The 21,268-nt window shown below is 41.5% G+C and overlaps 1 protein-coding gene across 1 annotated transcript in view; it reads right to left on the reverse strand.

The window, feature by feature from the left end:
- Positions 1–21,268, reverse strand: part of mnat1 (MNAT1 component of CDK activating kinase) — a 169,349-nt gene that overhangs the window by 63,207 nt on the left and 84,874 nt on the right. The gene's annotated exons all lie outside the window — the stretch shown is intronic.

Genomic DNA, 21,268 nt, shown 5'->3' on the forward strand with positions numbered 1-21,268 from the left:
TGTCAGTGCCATTGAACTTTTTTTGGGAGGTAAACTTGAGCTTTAATAATTAGAAGCGGGGTAGGATGCATTAAATGGCAAGGACTCGATAGGGTAAGTGTGCTGACAGGACATTGACATGAATCTCACATTCTGCAATGAATGATGTTGAGACACATACAGTGCACGCATCTCTGAAGCCGGGACTTCATAGCCTATTGGAACCTCTGCCTTATCAAGGCGTCCTTTGTGTCACGGCCATTCATGCGATCACATCCAAGGCCTTGCACCTCTACGCAGGGATGTTCCCTCACCACATCTTCCCCCTCATCCTCAGAAGAATGCCCGCTATCTGGCATCCCCTCTTCCTCTAGGACATCCCCTCTCTGAATGGTGAGGTTATGGAGGGTGCAGCATCGTATGACCAGGAATGACACACATGACGGAACATACTGCAGTACCACCCCTGATTTGTCAAGGCATCTGAACATCATCTTCAGTACCCAAACTGTCTGCCCTACGATAGCCCTGGTGCTTCCGGGGTTGTGTTATAGCCCCTCTCCATGTCTGTTCTGGGGGTCCTCACTGGAGTCATGAGGCATCTCTTCAAAGGATAACCCTTGTAACCTAGAAGACAGCTATCCAGGGCATCAGGGCCACTGAACAAGTCTGACACCTGACAGTTATGTAGAATGTATGCGTCGTGGCTGCCAGCTGGGTCCCTCGTGCATACCTGCATAATCCATCCACAGGCCAGCTGGAAACCCAATTAGTGAAATTCTTTCCTGTTAATAAACGTGCAGGGCTGGCCAGCTGGAGCCTTTATGGCAACGTGCATACAGTCAATCACTCCCTGGATGCTGGGGAAACCTGGGATTGCCACTAACTCTCTGGCTCTTTCAAGTTGACTCTGGCGGTCCATTGAGAATGAAATGTAATTACCTGCCCTTCTGAACATTGCGTCTGTGAAGACCTTGATCCACATAATTCCACTGAGGTCTCCACATGTTGCCTGAAGGGATCCTGGTCCAAAGACGTTTAGCACAACAGTTAACTTTACAGCTTCTCTGCCTTTCCCTCTCTCCGTTCCCACTCTGTCTGTCTCTCTCTCGCTCTCCTCTCTCTTATCTCTCCCACTCTCCCTCCATCTCTCTCTCTCTGTCCTTTCCCACTCTCCCCACCTCCTTCTCTCTCTGTCCTTTCCCACTCTCCCCACCTCCCTCTCTTCATGCAGCGCGTGGTTAAGATCTGGAATGCACTGCTTGAGAGTGTGGTGGAGGCAGGTTCAACTGAGGCATTCAAGAAGGAATTGGGTTATTATCTGAAAAAGAAGAATGTGCAGGGGTATGGGGAGAAGGCATGGGAATGGCACTAGGTGCGTTGCTGATTTGGAGACCCGGCACAGACACAATGGGCCAGATGGCCTCCTTCTGTGCTGTAGCGATTCTGTGATTTTGTATCATCCGCAAATGTTGAAATTGTGCTCTGTACATCAAGGACTAGGTCATTAATATATATCAGGTTGAGCAGGAGTCCTAACACCGATTTCTGGATCCACTATAAGCCTTCCTCCAGTCCAAAAAACAACCATTAACTACTACTCTACGTTTTCTATCGCTCAGCCAATTTCATACCCATGTTGCTACTTCCGTTTTATTCCATAAGCTATAACGTTGCTCACAAGTGTCTTGCGCAGCACTTTATTAAAAGCCTTTTGGAACATGTACACCACATCAACAGCATTACCCTCATCAACTCTCTCCACTACCTCATAAAAAAACTCAAGCAAGTTAGTTAAACATTATTTGCCCTTAACAAATCCATGCTGGCTTTCCTTAAAAGAAAATAAAGCCTACATTAACCAAAATGCAAGGAAAACTGCATCTGAAACTGAAAAAGAGGTGGGTATTGGCTAGGTCTTGGAATCAGCTCACTATTCTTTGAATCTATTTCCAGATTCTCTTTACCAGCAAAGTTTCAAGAGGAAATTTGTTCAGTAGAGCCTCAAGCCATTTTCTAGTACATGCAATTCCGCACCAAGAATTGATCCACAAACTGACAGTCAACTCATCACAAAAAGTAGCCAACAGAATAGCTAATGTAAAAAATGGAAATGTCACTCTGGTGCAGCAGAGGAGTTTTTCAGATACAGAAGCTGAAACATGCGGTGGATGATTTATCTTTTATCTGGATCATGTTGCACCTATCTTGGGAGTGTTCAATAGCAACAATGAGTATGAAGAAGGCCTATCAATGTCCGTCTCTTTGAATTAGAAAACTCACACAACATAACATACTCTCAAAACTAAAAGTAGAAAGTAGAAAGGATAATCAACAAAAATGCAATTCATCCCTCTGGATTTATATATATGTTTATGCAAAAGAAAAAAATCAATAAATGTTCTGGCTAAGGGTGAAATCTGTAGTTCATTTGATTCCCTCAGCATGCATTTCTTTTCTTTTAATGTAATTTAAATTTCACACAAAGTGAATATGCTACCATGAAATAGAGAGAGAGAAAACCTCATGGGATATGTCCTTTTAAGAGTTCAGCACAAAATTGAGTCTCACTTTGGTTCTGAGGCCTTCACCACCTCTACTGTATATAAGGATCTCATTTTCAATCATGCTTGTGTGGAGAAGGGTACAAAGGCAAAATTTAAACAAGGAATTTTAATCAAGCACAACTGAATAAATCTCAAATGCCCCTAGTTAGAAAGGAAACCAAGAATCAAGAGTGTAGAATCAGCCTTGAATAACTCCAATGACCCAGTCTCCACTACTTCCTGTGGAAGAGAATTCCACAGACTAACGACCCTCTGAGAGAGAAAAAAATCCACATTTCCTTCTTAAAAGGGAGAACTCTTATTTTTAAACTGTGTTCCCTTCGTTCTAGTCACAAGAGGAAACATTGCCTGGTATAAATCCTATCAAGTCCCCTCAGGATGTTTCAATGAAGATCACCTCTCATTCTTCAAAGCTTCAATGGGTATAGGCCCAGCCTGTTCAACCTTTCTTTGCAAGATAAGCCTTTCATCCCAGGAATGAGTCGAGTGAACATTCTCCAAACTTGCTAACGCGGTTACATCTTTTTTCAAATAGGAAGACCAAAACTGTACACAATACTCCAGATGTGGTCTTACCAAGGCCCTGTACAGCTGCAGTAAAACTTCCTTACTTTTATATTCCATCCCCCTTGCCATTCCATTTCTATTCTTCTGCACAGGCAGGAAGGGCTGGTCCCTGGCTTGAAGAGCAGAAAAAATCCAAACTGCGCATGTGTGGCCTTCTCCCGGCTAGCGCACGCACAGAGGTTCCAAGGTTCTTTAGGAACCAAAGTTCCCAACCAATGAGCTGCAGGTAAGTATCTGAGTCTCATCACACCTTCCCCTTGGAAGAAAGAAAACTTCACTACTGTGAGGGTTTCTTTACAATGGCTTTACACTTTCTTTACAAGAACTTAAGCTTCATAAACTTCTAACAAATAGCTTATTACATACAATACAGATAAACTTTTCACTTTTCTCCACAATAACACATACTGTATTTTCCATATTACAAAGTTTCGACCAAAACAAAAGCCAATACATGTAACAAATAGGATTAGCAGAATTTAAACATCATAGAATTATCATAACTTAACACTCGAGTTTCTTTTTCCTCTTATTCCCAGTCTTTAACTCAGCAAGGTTTCGCTTAAGTCCACAGCCCAATTTTCATCCTTTTTTTTAAGCTGTGGGTGTAATTCCACCTTCAAGTTCATTTCCCAAACTCAAACATGATAATTCTCATTTCGAGACAATAATATCAAAATGGCTTATTTGTGCATTAACAACTCACTTCTCCTCTGACCAGAATCTCTTTTAGCCATTTCAAGGATGTTGTTGAGATGCTTTTTATGTTCACACACAAGAGTTTCATACTCCTGCTTGGTTTGATCTTTGAACATTTTAAGATCTTGTTTAAGATTTTCTGATCCTATTCTGAATGGGTCTTATTTAATTCTCTTTGAGCAACCACTTCTTCGTTCTGGATTTTTATTGTTTGTTCCAATATTTCAACTCTTTTGCACAATTCATGAACCATACCATTCCATTCCTCTGCAGGTTCGAAATGGGTCTTTTGCAAACTGTCCACTTGCCTGGATTCCTGTTGCTGTACCCTGTGCATCAATGCTGGCAAGCACTTGTAACTCAGTGTTCACTGTCCTTGGCCCTTCCAGGCCATTTTGTGGTTTCCGTCCTTTCAGTTGACAATTCTTAGTTTTCAATTCTGCAGGCACTTCCATTGCTTCTGTACTGTCCATTATTGAGGTTGATACATTGGCATTGTTACTTGGACCAGTTCTTCGCTCAACTGGGTCACAATTTGGCAAGGGGTTTTTATTCACAGAAACAACTTGGGAACTGTGACACTCCATCCAAGGTTGTGGAAAAACTATACTGCCCACTACTTCATTGCTCAATTTACAATAGGTATTTCTGGAGTAACTCCAGCTACACAACGTCCCTTCATCACAGCACAACTTAAATGTACTCTCTGCAATGAGTAAGACATACACTTTCCCTCAATAACCTGAATTCCAATTCAATGAACTTTCTGGGTCCAAACCTTTGCTAACAATAAGCTCAGAGATGAACAAGTATCCCTCAGGATAACAATTTTTCTGGGTTTTTTTCTTGGACAAAAGTGGAGTGACTTCCCCTTGCAATATAAACCCCTTGTAATATTTTTCAGTCCTACCTACTCCCATTATAAAAACATTAGAAGCACTGGGTGTCTCAAGTTTCACTTTCTCTGTGGAAGTCCCCATCACTTAAACCAGTGCCACTGTTTTAACATCCATTTCTTTTTCTGGTACAGCCTTTTCTAAAGGCTCCTTAAGTGTTCATATTACTGCCACCTGTTTACCATTCAGCTTCCAACAATGAGCTCTGAGATGCTCGGTCTTACAGCAGTAAAAGCACACTTATTTCTTTACATCATTTTACCTTCTCCACAATCATTTTTCTTGACTGGAACATCATCTACCTCCTCCACAAAGCTAGACTCTTTTCTGTTCCTCCAATTTTGCTATTGATTCCCATATGACCATTTCCTCACATGTACCCATCTGTGTGAGATATCATAGGTATGAGCCAAAACTGCCGCTTCTCGAACATTAGAAACTTTACAGTCTTCCAAGTGTGGCATAATAGCTACTGGGATGCTATTTTGAAATTCTTCCATTATCATTAGATCCCTCACGTTCTCAAAAATTTGTTCTAACTTTAGTGATCGAAACCACTGATCCCACAGCATTTCCTTTTCCCTAGCAAATTCTACAAACATTTTATCTGGTCTTTTCTTTAAAGTCTGAAATTTCAGATGATATGCTTCAGGGACAAGCTCGTAAGCATTAAGTGCTGCTGTTATAACTATCTCACAATCTGAATATTGTTCTTCTGAAAAATTAGAATATACAGACATGGCATTCTCGACCAAAACACTTTGCAAAATGAGAGTCCGTGTGTCCTTAGGTTACTTTAGCTTAGTAGCCACATTTTCAAGTGAACAAAGGAAATAAACAAAGACTCAATGTTATATCAAAGCTCTGAGTGGGACCTGATTGCTCATCTGAGTTACCGGACTCTCTTTTGCTCTGTCACCTAAGCTTTGCTCTAGCCAGTTCATGCTGTCTAATTTCTTTCTCTCTTTGAAACTCGGGCTTTCACATTTCCATTTCTCTTTCCCTCTATTTCCAACTCTTTCATTCTTAACTGAATTTTAGCTAACTCTAGCTGTGATACACCAGTTTCAGGTTTCTCTTCTTTTAATTCTAAATTTTGGGTAATTACTTTAATCACATCATCCTTATGAAATCCTGCTTTCATTTCTACATTCAATTGGTCTGCTAACTCTCTTAGTGTAGCCTTAGCCAATGATTTCAAATAATCTTCCGTTACATTTTCTACTCCCAGAAAAGTCCTAGCAATTGCCAAAGCCATTCTGCTTTTCCATCAGTATTGCAAAATTCACCACGGAAATCTTATAAACCTTAACTTCAGCAAGGATCAGCGCTCGTACTTGTCTGTGGATTTGAGGTCCAAGAGGAGCACCCAATTTACGTTATGATCCTTGGCCAGACCCCAGAAAGTGGGGTGGGAAAGAGGGGCGGTGTGGTGGGATCTGGTTGGGGCCAATAACATTTCATTTAAAATAGACAAAGTTTGAGAGTCAAGACACTTACTAAGTGAATAAAGCCACAAGATTCCACAGGCTTAGAACACACAAAAATAAACTTTACTACAAGTTGTTACGACCAAAATGGGAGGAGTGTGCAGTTGATCCAGCCCCATTATTTCACAGGTCATACCATTAGTTTAATAGTTTAATTTACTCACCAAAGTGGCCAATTGTTTACCTTCACTATGAGTAACCAGAATAAAAGAGACTTTAACCAGGCTTCTTTCAATAAACAACAAACTTATTAGTTTGTTATAAAACCAGACTTGTCAAATAGAAAGACAAAGCTTATCAACCTACAGCACGGAATATGGAATGAATGAGTGAATGAGTGAGTGAGTGCATGCATGCGTGAGTGAGTGTGTGAGAGTGTGAGTGAGAGTGAGTGTGAGTGAGTGTGAGAGAGTGAGTCAGTCAGTCAAGCATGCACGCACGCACACACACACGCACAATTAAGTAAAAATAGGAATGGAGGAATTTGGCCAAAGGTTAAAAGTCAATGGTTCAAACGCAAAGGATGGAAGGTGCAGTTCTTGAAATGGCATCCGGGTTATACGGTTGTTCTCATGACACTGGCACTGCTTTTCAGACGGACTCATGGAATACTCAAGGGTACTCTATTCCAGCATGTAGAGCATCTCAGGAGCAGCTTATATTCACTTCTAGCTGTGGACTGGCTCTGGATTGCAAAAGGCTGTTGTTTTCTTTCTCAAGTAGTTGGTCCTTCTCTTAAAGCAAAACCCCCTTTTAAAACACAGTCTTCCAGGTATGGTTTTATTTTCAGAGCCATAAAACCCATGTGACCCCTTTTGTACACAGTTCATCCTGGTCAAGAAGTTGACAGTTTTTTCTCAACTGTCTAATTACCCTTTCTGGTAAAAGGATTTTTTCCCAGAAATAGCAATCAGAGTCCTGCATTAATCCTTTAAGGGACGTGTCTTTTCAAACACAAATCCTTCCAGAATGTCCTAAGTCCTTGAAGATGAACTATTTTCTGTGATAAAAGTGTTCATGACAAAGTTCAAAAGATAAAACAATTTACAATATCTATCTTATACTCTAACATTCAGGGTAAATATGATGTACATGCGAATGAATAGGCAAACTGTGGTTGGACACGCCACATATGAAAATACGAATTAGGAGCAGGAGTAGGCCACTCGGCCCCTCGAGCCTGCCATTCAATAAGATTATGGTTGATCTGAATGTAACCTCAACCTCACATTCCTGCTTACCCCCGATAACCTTTCACCCCCTTGTTAATCAAGAATCTATCGAGCTCTGCCATAAAAATATTCAAAGACTCTGCTTCCACCACCTTTTGAGGAAGAGAGTTCCAAAGATTCTCAACCCTCAGAGAAAAAAATTCTTATCTCTTGTCTTAAATGAGTGACCCCCTCATTCTAGAATCTTCCACAAGAGGAAACATCCTCTTCACATACATCCTGTCAAGACCCCTCAGGGTCCTAAAGTTTTCAATTGAGTCGCCTCTTAATCTTCTAAATCCAATGGATACAAGTCTAACCTGTCCAGCCTTTCCTCATAAGACAACCCGCCCATTCATGGTATTAGTCTAGTAAACCCTCTCTGAACTGTTTCTAACGCATTTACATCTTTCTTTAAATAAGGAGACCAGTACTGCACACAGTACTCCAGATATGGTCTCACCAGTACCCTGATTAACTGAAGCATAGCCTCCCTACTTTTGTAATCAATTTCCCTCACAATAAAAGATAACATTCTATTAGCTTTCCTAATTACCTGCTGTACCTGCATACTACCCTTTTGTATTTCATACAAGGACACCCAGATCCCTCTGAATCTCAGAGCTCTGCAATCTCTCACCATTTAGATAATAAGGTTCTTTTTTATTCCTCCTGCCAAAATGAACAATTTCACATTTGCCAGATCTTTGACCACTCACTTAACCTATGTCACTTTGTAGCCTCCTTACATCCTCTTCACAATTTACTTTCCTACCTCTTTATGTCATCAGCAAATTTAGCCACCATTCTTTCAGTCCTTTCATCCAAATCATTCATATAAATTGCAAAAGTTGAGGCCCCAGCACTGATCCCTGTGGCACACCACTCGTCACTTCCTGCCAACCAGAAAAACTCATTTATGCCAACTCTCTGTTTTGTTAGCTAATCAATCTTCTATCCATGCCAATATGTTACCCCCTACATCATGAGCTTTTATTTTCTGCAATAACCTTTGATGTGGCACTTTACTTAGATTTCCAGGAGGCATTTGATATAGTACATCCACCAGTTAGCCTTTACCCACAGCACATGTGACTCTTTCAAAAAACCTCAATAAATTGGTTAAACATGATTTCCCTTTTACAAAACCATGTTGCCTCTGCCTGATTGCCTTGAATTTTTCAAAGTGCCCTGTTATAATGACTTTAGTAATAGCTTCTAACATTTTTTGTATGATAGATGTTAGCCTAACTGGCCTATTGTTTCCTGCTTTCTGTCTCCCTCCCTTTTTGAATAAAGGAGTTATATTTGCTATTTTCCAATCTAATGGAATTTAGGGAATTTTGGAAAATTAAAACCAGTGCATCAACTATCTCACTAGCCACTACTTTCAAGGCCTTAGGGTGAAGTCCATCTGGACCTTGGAGATTTGTCAGACCACGGCCCCAACAATTTTCTAAATACCACTTGCCTGGTGATTGTAATTTTCCCGAGTTCCTCCCTCCCTTCCATTTCCTGATTTACAGCTATTCCAGCATGTTACTCTTGTCCTCTATAGTGAAGGCCGAAGCAAAATACTTGTTTAATTAATCCGCCATCTCCCTACTTTCCATTATCAAATCCCCAGACGCACTCTCTATAGGACCAACACTCACTTTGTTAACACTTTCTTATTTAAATATCTATAGAAACTCTTACTATCCGTCTTTATATTACTAGCTAGCTTTCTCTCATACTCTAATTTTTCCCTCCTTATTAATCTTTTTGTCATTCTTTGCCATTCTTTATATTCTTTCCAATCTTCTGACCTGCCACCTGTCTTTGCGTAATTATTTGCTTTTTCTTTAAGTTTGATACTGTCTTTAACTTTTTTAGTTAACCACAGATGGTGGACCCTCTCTTGGAATTTTTCTTTCTCGTTAGAATGTATATATTCTGTGTATTCTGAAATGTCCCTTTAAATGTCTGCCACTGAACTTCTATTGACATATCCCTTAACCTCATTTGCCAGTTCACTTTAGCTAGCTCTGCTTTCATGCCCTCATAATTGCCCTTATTTAAGTTTAAAATAGTAGTCTTGGACGCACTCGTTTCTCCCTCAAAATGAATGTAAAATTCAGTCATATTATGATCACTGCTACCTAGGGGTGCCTTCACTAGGAGGTTATCAATTAATCCTATCTCATTGCTCAAAACCAGATATAGTATAGCTTGCTCTCTGGTTGACTCCAGAATGTGCTGTTCTAAGAAACTATACCGAAAGCAATCTACGAACTCCTCAGCTACACTACCTTTGCCCATCTGATTTTCCCCAGTCTACATGTAGATTAAAATCCCCCATGATTACTTCTGCGCCTTTCTGGTAAGCTCCCATTATCTCTTCTTTTATACTCCGTCCTACTGTGTAGTTACAATTAGAGGGCCTGTACACCGCCCAAGTGACTTCTTGCCTTTATCATTCCTCATCTAAACCCAAACCGCTTCTACATTCTGGTTTCCCGAACTTAGGTCAGCCCTCTCTAATGTGCTAATGCCATCATTAATTAACAGAGCCACCCCCTCCAACTTTTCCTAACTTCCTGTCCTTCTTAAATGTCATGTACCCTTCAATATCAGGTTCCAATCTATGTCATCCTGTAGCTATGACTATCAAATGGCTATCAAAGCGTATTTATTTATTTCTATTTGCGTTATCAGTTCATCTGTTTTGTTTTGAATGCTACATGTGTTTAGATACAGAACCTTTAGTTTTGTCCTATTATTACTTTTGTAGCGTCTAGCCTTATCTGATTTACTGTTAGAATTGTACTCTCTGTCCCTTCCTGTCACAGTCTGTTCATCATTTCCCATGTTAATATCTGTCTCTCTTGCCTTGTCGGTACTCTTTGGCATACATCTTCCCAAGTTTGATCCCTTGCCCCTACCATTTGGTGTAAAACTCTCTCTACTTCCCTAGTTACGTGGCTTGCAAGGACACCAACCCCAGCATGGTTCAGGTGTAGACCGTCCCAATGGTACAGATCTCACTTTCCCCAATACTGGTGCCAGTGCCCCACAAACTGGAACCCACTTCTCCCACACCAGTCTTTGAGCCACACTTTCATTACTCTAATCTTATTTGTCCTATGCTAATTTGCACGTGGCTCAGGTAATAATTCAGAAATCATTACCTTCGAGGTTCTGCTTCTTTATTTGGTGCCTAGCTCGTCATACTGACTATGCGGAGCCTCCTTCCTCATCCTGTCTATGTCATTGGTACCTACATGGACCACAACCACTGGATCCTCCCCCTCCCACTGCAGGTTCCTCTCCAGCCCTGAGCAGATGTCACGAACCCTGGCACCTGGACTCTCGTTCTTTGCTACAGAGGGCAGCATCAATCCCCCTTACTATACTGTCTCCTACTACCACTACATTCCTTTTTGCTTCCCCCACTTGGATGGTTTCCTGTACCACGGTGCTATGGTCAGTTTGCTCACAAGCCCTGCAGTCCCCACTCTCATCCAAACAAGCTGAGAACCCCTCAAACCTGTTGGACAATTGGAGAGGCTCACACTCCTGCACCACTGCCCTCTGGGTCCCCTTACCTGCCTCACTCTCACACCCTCCTGTCCCTGGCCACTGACCAAATTAGAAGACCCTATCCTAAGTGGTGTGACTGCCTTCTGGTATAAAGCATCCAGGTAACTTTCCCCCTCCTTGATGTGTCAGCTCAGCCTCCAGCTCAATGACTCTGAGCCAAAGTTCCTCAAGCCGCAAACACTTACAGCAGACGTGTTTGCAAAGGATCACAATGTTATCCAGGAGCTTCCTCATGCTGCAGCCTTGACACATCACCTGTCCTGCCATCCTTAATGCGTTTTAAATAATTACTTAATTATATTAATCACCTATTTAATCACTTAGTTAATGTTATTTTCTTATATATTTTATTAACTTTACCACCAAATTATGTACTAATTTAAACCTTAGTGATAGAATAGAACTTACCAACTTGCCAGATACTCACCAAATAAATAGCTCCTTTCCCTGTAGAGCAAAAATCAATTTCTATGGGGTGAGAAAGATAGAAAGAGGAAACGAACTCCTTCTCCCCCTCCACTGAACTCACCTCATCAAACTCCAAGTCTTCACTCAGTTAGTCGGCTACACTCCATTTCCCAAGGCTGCACTAAAGAAACCTGAATTTATAGTAAACAGAACTGGGGCTACAGTAACCAGATTCACCAGCTAGCTAATTAACTACTCAGCTCCTACAGCTGAGAGTGAGCTTACCTTGTCTAAACTGCAACAAAGAAAGAACTTAGCCTGCTTACACAGTACCTTTCCAGTTACTGCTAGATTAGATTTTAAGAGCAAAATTTAAGAACAAAATTAACACTTAAAACTCCCCTCTCACCAAACTCCAAGTCTTCACTCAGATAGTCGGCTGCACTCCGTTTGTCCACACAACACAATAAATGACAGATGCAACCAAAACAGATTCCATGGATTTCTCAACAACCCACCCAGACATTTGTCACATTGTGAGCAAACCAATCTCACAGAAGCTTCGTCTTTCTCACGAGGGTTTCCAATCTCCATATTTGAAGATCTAGCCTTCTCTTCAAAAGTTGCTCCCACTCGGATGTCTTCAACAATGACCCACCTTCGGCTGCCTTCTCAGATCTTCAGGACTCCTCTTGTGCCTACTTCACTCAAAGTCTGCTCCCTGCAGCTCTTTCTTGAAGGGACCTTTTCCTGTCTCCCTCCCTGGTTTGGGACCTTCTCCCTTTTCCCCTTCCTTGTCCTGCTCCCTGGGACACATTCTTACAATGGCATTCCCTTTCAGGTCAGCTGACCTGCCTCTTCAAGCCACTCTGTTCCTTTTCTTCTGCGCAGGCACATAGGGCCAGTTCTGGCTGAAGAGCGGAAAAAACCCGAACGGCGCATATGCGGCCTTTTCCCAACCGGCACATATGCAGAAGGCCCAAGGTTCATCAGGGACCAGAATTCCCAACCTACGATCTAAAGGTAAGCATCAGAGTTTCACAGATCACATGACTGACCCATCTGATTACCTATCTGTGGACCCAACACCAAAGCAGAGTGTTTAATAAAATCAACTAAGATTAAGGAGACCAAGCATCTTAAAAGTATGAGCTTTGGCGATTAGTACAAGGGAGATTGATAACATTTCAAATGATCTGGATTTAAAAAATGGGTTCAAGAACAGCAGATGGATTTTAACATGGATAAATGTAAGGTAGCACCTGTTGGTACAACAAACATGAAGTGTTAAACAAAAAATGGAAAATGCTGGAAAGTCTGGCAGCATCTGTGGAAAGAAAAACAGAGTTAACGTTCCTTGCAGGGGAGATGGTGGTGTAATGGTAATGTCACAAGACTAATAATTCAGAGGCCCAGGCTAATGCTCTGTGCACTGGGTTCAAACCTCACCACAACAGCAACTTGCACAACAGCAAGGGAATTTAAATTCAAATTAATTTAAAATCTGGAATTGAAAGGTAGTTTCAATAACAGTGGCCAATGACAATGGAACTATTGATTGTCGTAAAATCCATCTGGTTCACTAATGTCCTTAAGGAAAGAAATCTGCCATCCTTACCTGGTCTGGCCTACATGTGACTCCAGATTCATAGTAATGTAGTTGACACTTAATTACCTTCTAAAATAGCCTAGCAAGCCACTCAGTTCAAGAGAAATTAGGGACGGCAATTAGGGATGGGAAACAAGTGCTGGCCTCACCAGTGACACTCACATCCTATGAAAGAATACAGAAAAAAAGAATTGGGGAAAATTATAGAAAAAGTTTTGAGCAAGTAGGGAGGATGGGAAGGAGAACAAAAGGAAGATGTGTGGTGGGGGGTGGGTGGTGGCAGGAGAGATTAAATGATAGAAGGTTTCAAGCTGAGTATGCTGAGAGACCTGCTGAGGTGGAAGGTGGCGGGGGGGAGGTGTGGAGGGCTCTGAGGGTTGGGGCAGGAGTCAGGCGGAGTTCAGTTGTATAGTTACCCAGGGGTTATACATGGTATTTTTTTCCTGTCTAACATTTTGTGGATTAACTATCCAGTTAAGTAAGTCAGAACTCTCCGAAGTCTCAGACTAACTCAGAGGAGGCTGTTAACAAAACTAATTAAGGACAGCAATGAATCCAAAGGTAATTTTATTATCAGAGAAAAATAAATTTAAACTGAGCAGTTCAAGCCCTGGGTCATCCGAAACACTTCACAGAAAATGCAGTGCTTTTGAAGTGTAGTCATTGTTATTAAGCAAGCAATTGTAGCAGCCAATCTGTATATACCACAATCAGCAATGAGGTAATAGACCAGTCAATCTGTTTTGTTGCTTGGGGGGCAAGTGCTAGCAAAACAATAGCATAACTCCCCTGATCTTCTTGAAGCCTGCCATGGGATCTTTTACATCTGCCTGAACAGAAAGATGGAGCTTCAATTTAGTGTCTTGTCCAACAGTACAATAGGAGTGCGGTTTGTAACAACAAACCTCTGACTTAAATGAGAGAGTTACCACTGAGCCAAGTCAACACTTGCAAGCAAAAATGTCTTGTTTTAGCTCCATGTGCAGTGCTGAACATCCTGCCCCCTCAAAGACACCAATACACCAGAGAGATTACAGAAAACACCTAGAGGATGATCACACAACTCAGGTTTTAAATCTGGAAAATCAATGTGTTTTTAATAAATGGATTGAGAGTATTTCCACTGAAGTACTGAGAGGGGCATGTACTACTACAACAGTTCACATCTATATAGGACCCTTTTCTAAGCTCTTCTCAAATAGGTAGAAAGAAAATGGATACTAATCCAGGAAGAGGGTAGTCAGAAGAAGTGATCAAAAACTAAGAAGTTTAGGAAGGAAGGTCCAAGGCAGCTGAACAATCTGGTGGGGCATGGTGAAAGCACACAGAAGACCTTAATCAAAGGGTTGGAACATTCAGGAGAGGATAAAAGGCTGCAAGAGGTTATTGAGATGGGATGGGATAAAACAACAAAGGGAATAACAGATGAAGAGAAGCATTTTAAATGTGATACCAACAGCCTCTGAGTCAGCAGGACAAGTTTATAGGTAAATGGAAATTAGTGCAGTGAAGGTCTGAATGGCAAAAGTTCGGGCACGCTAAAAGTGAGAAGGACGGTAGGATGGGAAGTCAGTGTAAAAAGAGAAATGGCGAAGTCAAATCTGGAGATTATCAATATAAGATCGTCCCCAAGAAATCCAACAGAGATTTTAGAAAAAACTTAAAAGTGGTGAGAATGTGGAACTGTCTACCATTGGGAGTGATTGAAGCATAAATTATGGATGCATTTAAGGGAAAACCAGACAAGCATATGTGGGAAAGGAAATAGAGGGTTACGATAACAGATTTAGATGAGGAAAGATGAGAGGAGACGTGAGTGAGCATAAACATCAGCATGCATTGGCTGGGCCAAATTGCCTGTTTTTGCGCCATATATCCTGTGTAATGATAACGGTTATAGTTGCAAAGGAACCAAAGTCAGAGTAATGTTGTGGAGGTGCAATTAAGCAGTCCTGACATGAGATAAGTTCTCTACTACATTGGGAAAAAAGAAGAGTTGTTATATGTTGATTTTCATCCAAGTTTTTTAAATGCTTGTATTATCAATGCTTCAAAGACCAAAGAAAATCAATCATTCAATATGGAAAGGTGAATAAGTTGTCAACATAAACAGTGAATTTAGCTAATATATATTCCTCTTTAAATTGTTACTAGGACTGTTTAATAGTGGGAATATCCTCTGCATAAATTCTTCCATGATAGCAGAAACTATTTTAGTATTGAGATCACAATTCCCTTGCCTACATCAGTTGTCATATTCTCATGAGCATTTTCAACAGACTAAACAATATTGGTCTGCCTCTTGTTTCTGAATGATGATAAAGGCCTGTTTGACAACTGTTTACAGTTCAAATGCATAATTTCTATAGCTGTGTGTTTTAAAAATGCATGCCAATTGGCATTCAACTTATAGCATTATCAAAAGAAATGCTCAACCAGCCAGGTTAATGTTGGAAGTCAAGACAAATAACTGTGTTTACTTAGTAGCAGCCAAGGTTGCAATGCTGCAAATCCACATTTCAGACCACATGCACTTCAGGAGCACAGGGTATGAGTTATAAATTCAAATTACAAATCTGTGGTAAATTTCAGCTTCCTTAAAGCCAAGCATTAAATTTATTTTCACACCATAACATGGCAGATTAAAAAGATTGCTCAAGGTAGCCCCTTCTGACCAGTCTTTTTCATTATTAACTCTTGAATAAAGATTTCTGTTTGGTTTAAATATATTTAATATGTACATTCTGGCAAGGATAAAACTTAAAAAAACATTAACTCTATTATGAGAAAACAATGGAAAACATGGCATTATATTACAGAATAATTGTTACACCGCAGAAGGGGACCATTCAGCCCATCGTGCCAGCTCTCCAAATAAATAATTCCCTTAATGCCATTCTCCCGCCTTCTCCCTATTACCCTACACATTCTTCCTTTTCAGATAACAGTCGAATTTTCTTTTGAATGCTTCGGTTGAACCTGCCTCCACCACACACACAGGCAGTGCATTCCAGACCTTAGCTACTTGCTGCGTGAAAGAAGTTTTTTCTCATATCACTTTTGCCACATGCTTTAAACCTGGGCCCTGTGATCCTTTCACGAGTGGGGACAGTTTCGCCCCATCTACTCTGTCCAAACCCCTCATGATTTTGAATAGCCAGAAACAGATGAGGGCAGAGTTTTTAGTCCCCTCCAGGGCTGGGAACACCGGTGGGCGGGCTCTAAAAATAGCACTGCCAACCAGCATGACAGCTCCCCTTCCCAGGCAATTTTCAAAGAGGCAGATGGAGAGACATGAGGGCAATTGAAGATTGAGGTCTAAGGAAGCCAACTGGAATTTTGCAGTGAGCCTCCAAATCCTTAGTTGCCCGGAGATGGCCTCCCGAAAGCAGACTGGGGGTTGAAGAGGGGGCATGGGGGGGGCGGGGGCAGCGCTCCAGGGAGGTTCAGGGCGCCCCCCACCTCCCTGGTCTTGGCAGAAGCTGCTGGCCATCCTGGGTTGGCTTCCCTCAGTGGTGGCCAGTGCTGCAAAGACCCTTTTTCTGCTTCAAATTTTAAAAGCGTTAAGAAGGCACCTCCATTTTGGGCCACCCTTCTCTCATTTACCTGCCATGGCATTCTGCTGCTGCTTTTAAGCTGGAAGATCTCCCACTGGCTTCGAGCTTCAGCTTCGAGAACCCGCCCATCATCCTTAATTAGATGGCAAGGCTACCCTCTGGCCACTAATTGGTCAATTTGGGGAAAATCACAGATGAGTGACTGTTCTCCACACAGTGCGGGCTTCTGCCCCCCATTTGAGCCTGATGGCGGGGTTCTGAGACCTGCAGGAAAACCCTTCCCGATATATCTGGTTGTAAGTCTGTATTAATTTGTCACCTAACAATTAGGCTCTAATATTATTCCAAGCAAAGTTCTGTAAATGAGAAAGTAATGCCCTGCGTGTTAATAAAATGTCACTATCATGTACAAAAAAATGGCACTTCAGATCAATTATAAAGAATAATACTACAGGTTGTTACTGCATAGAAATCTGTTCTCTGACATCATTTAATTTTACCATGACCACATAACAAATTACAAATGTTACCTTCCATATTTTTGCCTTTAAGTCTGACCAAGTGCCACAAAATTATTAATATGCTTTGCCAGTGTGACCTCACTTCCACTCATCTAAAGCTTTAATTTTACTTTTGTCAGTACCCATTTTGCTTTGTTTTGTCAGTGCTGAAAAATAAATATGTTTGAAGCTACCTATTCCTAATACGAGCATCAAGCACAGCTATTCCAACAACATGTTTGAAAATAAGCCTCGCCTAAAGTACCTCGGCTAATGTGAGATTTGTTCATTTCGGACAGTGTCCATCTTTACAGATTGTGAATTTGAACTCAGTTAATTAAGTAAATTTGGAATAAAAATCCAGTATCAGCAACGAAGCTATCGGATTGTCGTAAAAATCTAACTGATTCATTAATATCCTCCAGGGAAAGAAGCCTGTCGTTTTTACCTAGTCTGGCCTATATGTAACTCCAGTCCCACAGCAATCCTATGTGCTCTCAGAAATAATCTACCAAGCTACCTAGTTGTATCAAACCACAAAAAGGTATAAGAAAAATTCAAGCATACAGACCACCAGGCATCAACCTAGGCACTGGGCACAACAAAGGTATACACAGCCCAGTCTATGTTGAATAGTCCTCCTAACATTTGGGGACTTGTGGCAGAATTGAGAGCGCTATTCTACAGAAAGGTGATGTTTAACTGTAGCCTTGAGAATTCAAATAAATCTCTTACCTCTTAATCATCTAAGTGGCAGGTAAATTTGTGCCACACCAGTGTCAGACATGACCATCTCCAAACATCTAAACACCTCTCCGTGACATTCAATGGTATTATCCCCCACCACCAGCATCCTAGGGTCACCATTGACCAGAAACATAACTGGGTCAGCCATATGAATATTGTAGCTACAAGAACTGGTAAGAAGCTGACTCCATAAAGCTTTTCCAGCCCCTACAAACCACAAGTCAGAAGCGTGATGGAATACTCTCCACTTATCTGGATGAGTGCAACTCCAACATCACTCAAGAAACTCGACACCATACAGGGCGAAGCAGCCAACTTGATCAGAAATCCGACCATCACATTAAATAATTACTCCTTCAATTGCCAGTGCACCATGGCTGCAGCATATACCCCCTGTAAGAGGCACTTTAGCCACTTGCCAAAGCTTCAATAGCACTTCCCTGTGACCTCTACCACCAAAAAGGACAAGGGCAGCAGGCACATGGGAACATCACCACCTGCAGGTTCCTTCTATGTAACACACCATCCTGAAATATATTAATATTAGAAATATAGGGCTGAATCTAACAGACCTGATGTGGACAATTAATGCCCAATTATGGGCTTCATCCCACTGCTGCTTCGATTTAACAGGCAGTGGGAGAGGCCTGCGCCCAATGTCTGGCCCAGTAGGTTTAACCTTGTGGACTTGCTGGTCAGTGAAAGGAGGGGTACCTCCTTCCTGGGCCTCCTGTGCCAATCAGAGGCTCCCCTCCTCCCACAGTTTTGCCTCCCCATATCTACCCTCGCCCTCTTACCCAACATGCCCTTCCACCCTCCTCATCAGGGCCAGGCAACCTGGTCTCTATGAATTCTCAGACTTACCTGGGTTTTAGAGCATCCATGGTTCTTCTTCCTCTCGGGTAATACCAGCAGTGGCCACCGATTCTGGTGTGGCACAGAGCTGCTGGCCTCCAATTAGCCAGCAACACTGAGGCGAGACTTCCTCCTGAAAACAGACAGAAGTCCCACCTCATACAAATTAACGAACTGTCGCCCTTGATTATACAAATAATGAAGACGAGAAGAAGGCTATTCGACTGTGTGCGATAATTGGAGGCAGGAGGTCATGTGAAGAAACCTCCATTATGCATCCAACCTTTATTGAAACCATCAGGACTCATTTCATGCAAGAATCCCATAACTATTGAATGTGACACCTTCAATCCATCCTTGTGTTAGAGTTAAAAAAGGCCACACAGGGTGAAAAAGAGAGTCACATTTAAACCTATATGCTACCACCATCCCCTTAAATTACTATATCCTTTTAATTGGAGTTTCTTTCAAGACAGATCTACCTCAAATAAATTAACCAAATATATAATCCCATGTGTGCTGAAAGTACCTACAATTAAACTTGGACTTTTTTTTAAAGCTAGGGTTTATGGAAACTTCAGTTACCTATTTTAATATAAACACATCATCTTGTATTTATATAACTCCTTTAATGTATCAAAGCATCCCAAGATGCCTCACAGGAGCATTATAATGCAAAATTTGACACCAAGCCAGATAAAGCGATATCAGGTGCCCAAAAGATTGGTTAAAGAGGTAGGTTTTAAAGTGTATCTTAAAGAAGGAAAGGAAAGTAGAAAGGCAGAGAGGAAGGAATCCTGAAGCTTAAGGCCCAAGCAACAGAAAAGCTCAGGCACTAGTTGTGGAATGATTAAAATCAGGGAAGCTCAAGAGGCCAGGAACCGATGGGGGCAGATATTTTGGAGGGTCGTGGGGCTATGGAGATTACAGTGATAGGGAGGGATGAGACCTTGGGATGACAAAAGCATGGATGAGGGTTTCAGCAGCCATGAGCTGAGTCAGGGATGGAGTCTGATTATGTTAGATATGGAAATGGGTGGTCTTGGTGATGGCACAGATATGTGGTTAGATACTCATCTTGGTGTAGAATACAACACCAAGGTTACTAACTGTCTGGTCCAGCCTCAGACAGTTGTCAGGCTGAGGGATGAAGTCAGTAACCAGGGGACTGAGTTTGTAATGGGCACTGAAGAAAATGGTTTCAATCTTCCCAATGTTTAGTTGGAGGAAATTTCTGCTCATCCAGTACTATTCATTCAAATAGTCTTATTATAATCAATTTTGCCAATTGCTTTTAATTTAATGTGATGCAAGCCTAAGTTATTGCTGCTGTTACATATTTGAGAGCTTCTCAAATATTACCTGCATTATGTGGTGCAAAAATTGCATTAACGAAAGGTTTGTGTTATAAACATGTTAAACATATTTTAGTGTGAAATTTACACTGTATAGAAAAATGAAAATCTATCAAGAATCTTTTAAGGAGAAGGAGTAATGCAGTGATGCTGAGTATTGCAGATTGAGCACTCTATTATAAGTGAAAGGGTACAGGTTCTATTTTTCATCCAGTGTACCAAATAAACAGACTGGGCCTTCCTGATAGAACTGGAATGGGCTATAAATGTGGGCCTTGCCAGCAATTTCCACATCCCATAAATAAATAATAAAACTCCCCTTAACCTAGAAATTGGTCATAGGTGGCATCGGTGGAGGGTTGGGAGCAGGACGCCTGTCCACTTCTCAGAATCAAGGAATTGTTACAGTGCAGAAGGAGGCCATTCAGCCCTTCATGTCCATACCAGCTATCAAAATGAACAATTACCCTAATGCCATTCCCCACCTTCTCCCCGTAACCCTGCACATTTTTCCTTTTCAGACAACACTCTAATTCCCTTTTGAATGCCACAATTGAACCTGCCTTCACCACACTCTCAGGCAGTGTATTCCAGGCCATAACCACTCGCTGCGTGAAAATGTTTTTCCTCATGTCACCATTGCTTCTTCTGCCAATTACTTTAAATCTGTGCCCTCTCATTCTCGATCCTTTCACGAGTGGGAGCATTTTCTCCCTATCTACTGTCCAGACTCCTTATGATTTTGAAGACCTCTATCAGCTCTCCTCTCAGCCTTCTCTTCATGTAAAACAGTCCCATCTTCTCCAATCTATCTTCATAACTGAAGTTCCTCACTCCTGGAACTATTCTCATAAATATTTTCTGCACTCTCTCCAAACCTTTCACATCTTTCCTAACGTGCAGCGCTCAGAACTGGACGCAATACTCCAGCTGAGGTCAAACTAGTGTCTTTATACATGTTCAACATAGCCTCCTTAGTCTTGTACTACATGTCCCTATTAATAAAGCCTAGGATACAACATGCTTTATTAGCCACTCTCTCAAACTATCCTGCCACCTTCAATGATTTATGCACAATACACCCAGGTCTCTCTGCTCCTGCAATCCCTTTATAGTTGTACCCTATATTTTATATTGTCTGTTCATGTTCTTCCTACCAAATGAATTACTTCACGTTTCTGTATATTGAACTTCATCTGCTACTTGCCTGCCCACGCCACCAACTTGTTAATGTCCTTTTGTAGTT

Source organism: Cetorhinus maximus, chromosome 18 (assembly GCF_964194155.1).
Source record: "Cetorhinus maximus chromosome 18, sCetMax3.hap1.1, whole genome shotgun sequence".
Lineage (NCBI taxonomy): Eukaryota > Metazoa > Chordata > Chondrichthyes > Lamniformes > Cetorhinidae > Cetorhinus > Cetorhinus maximus.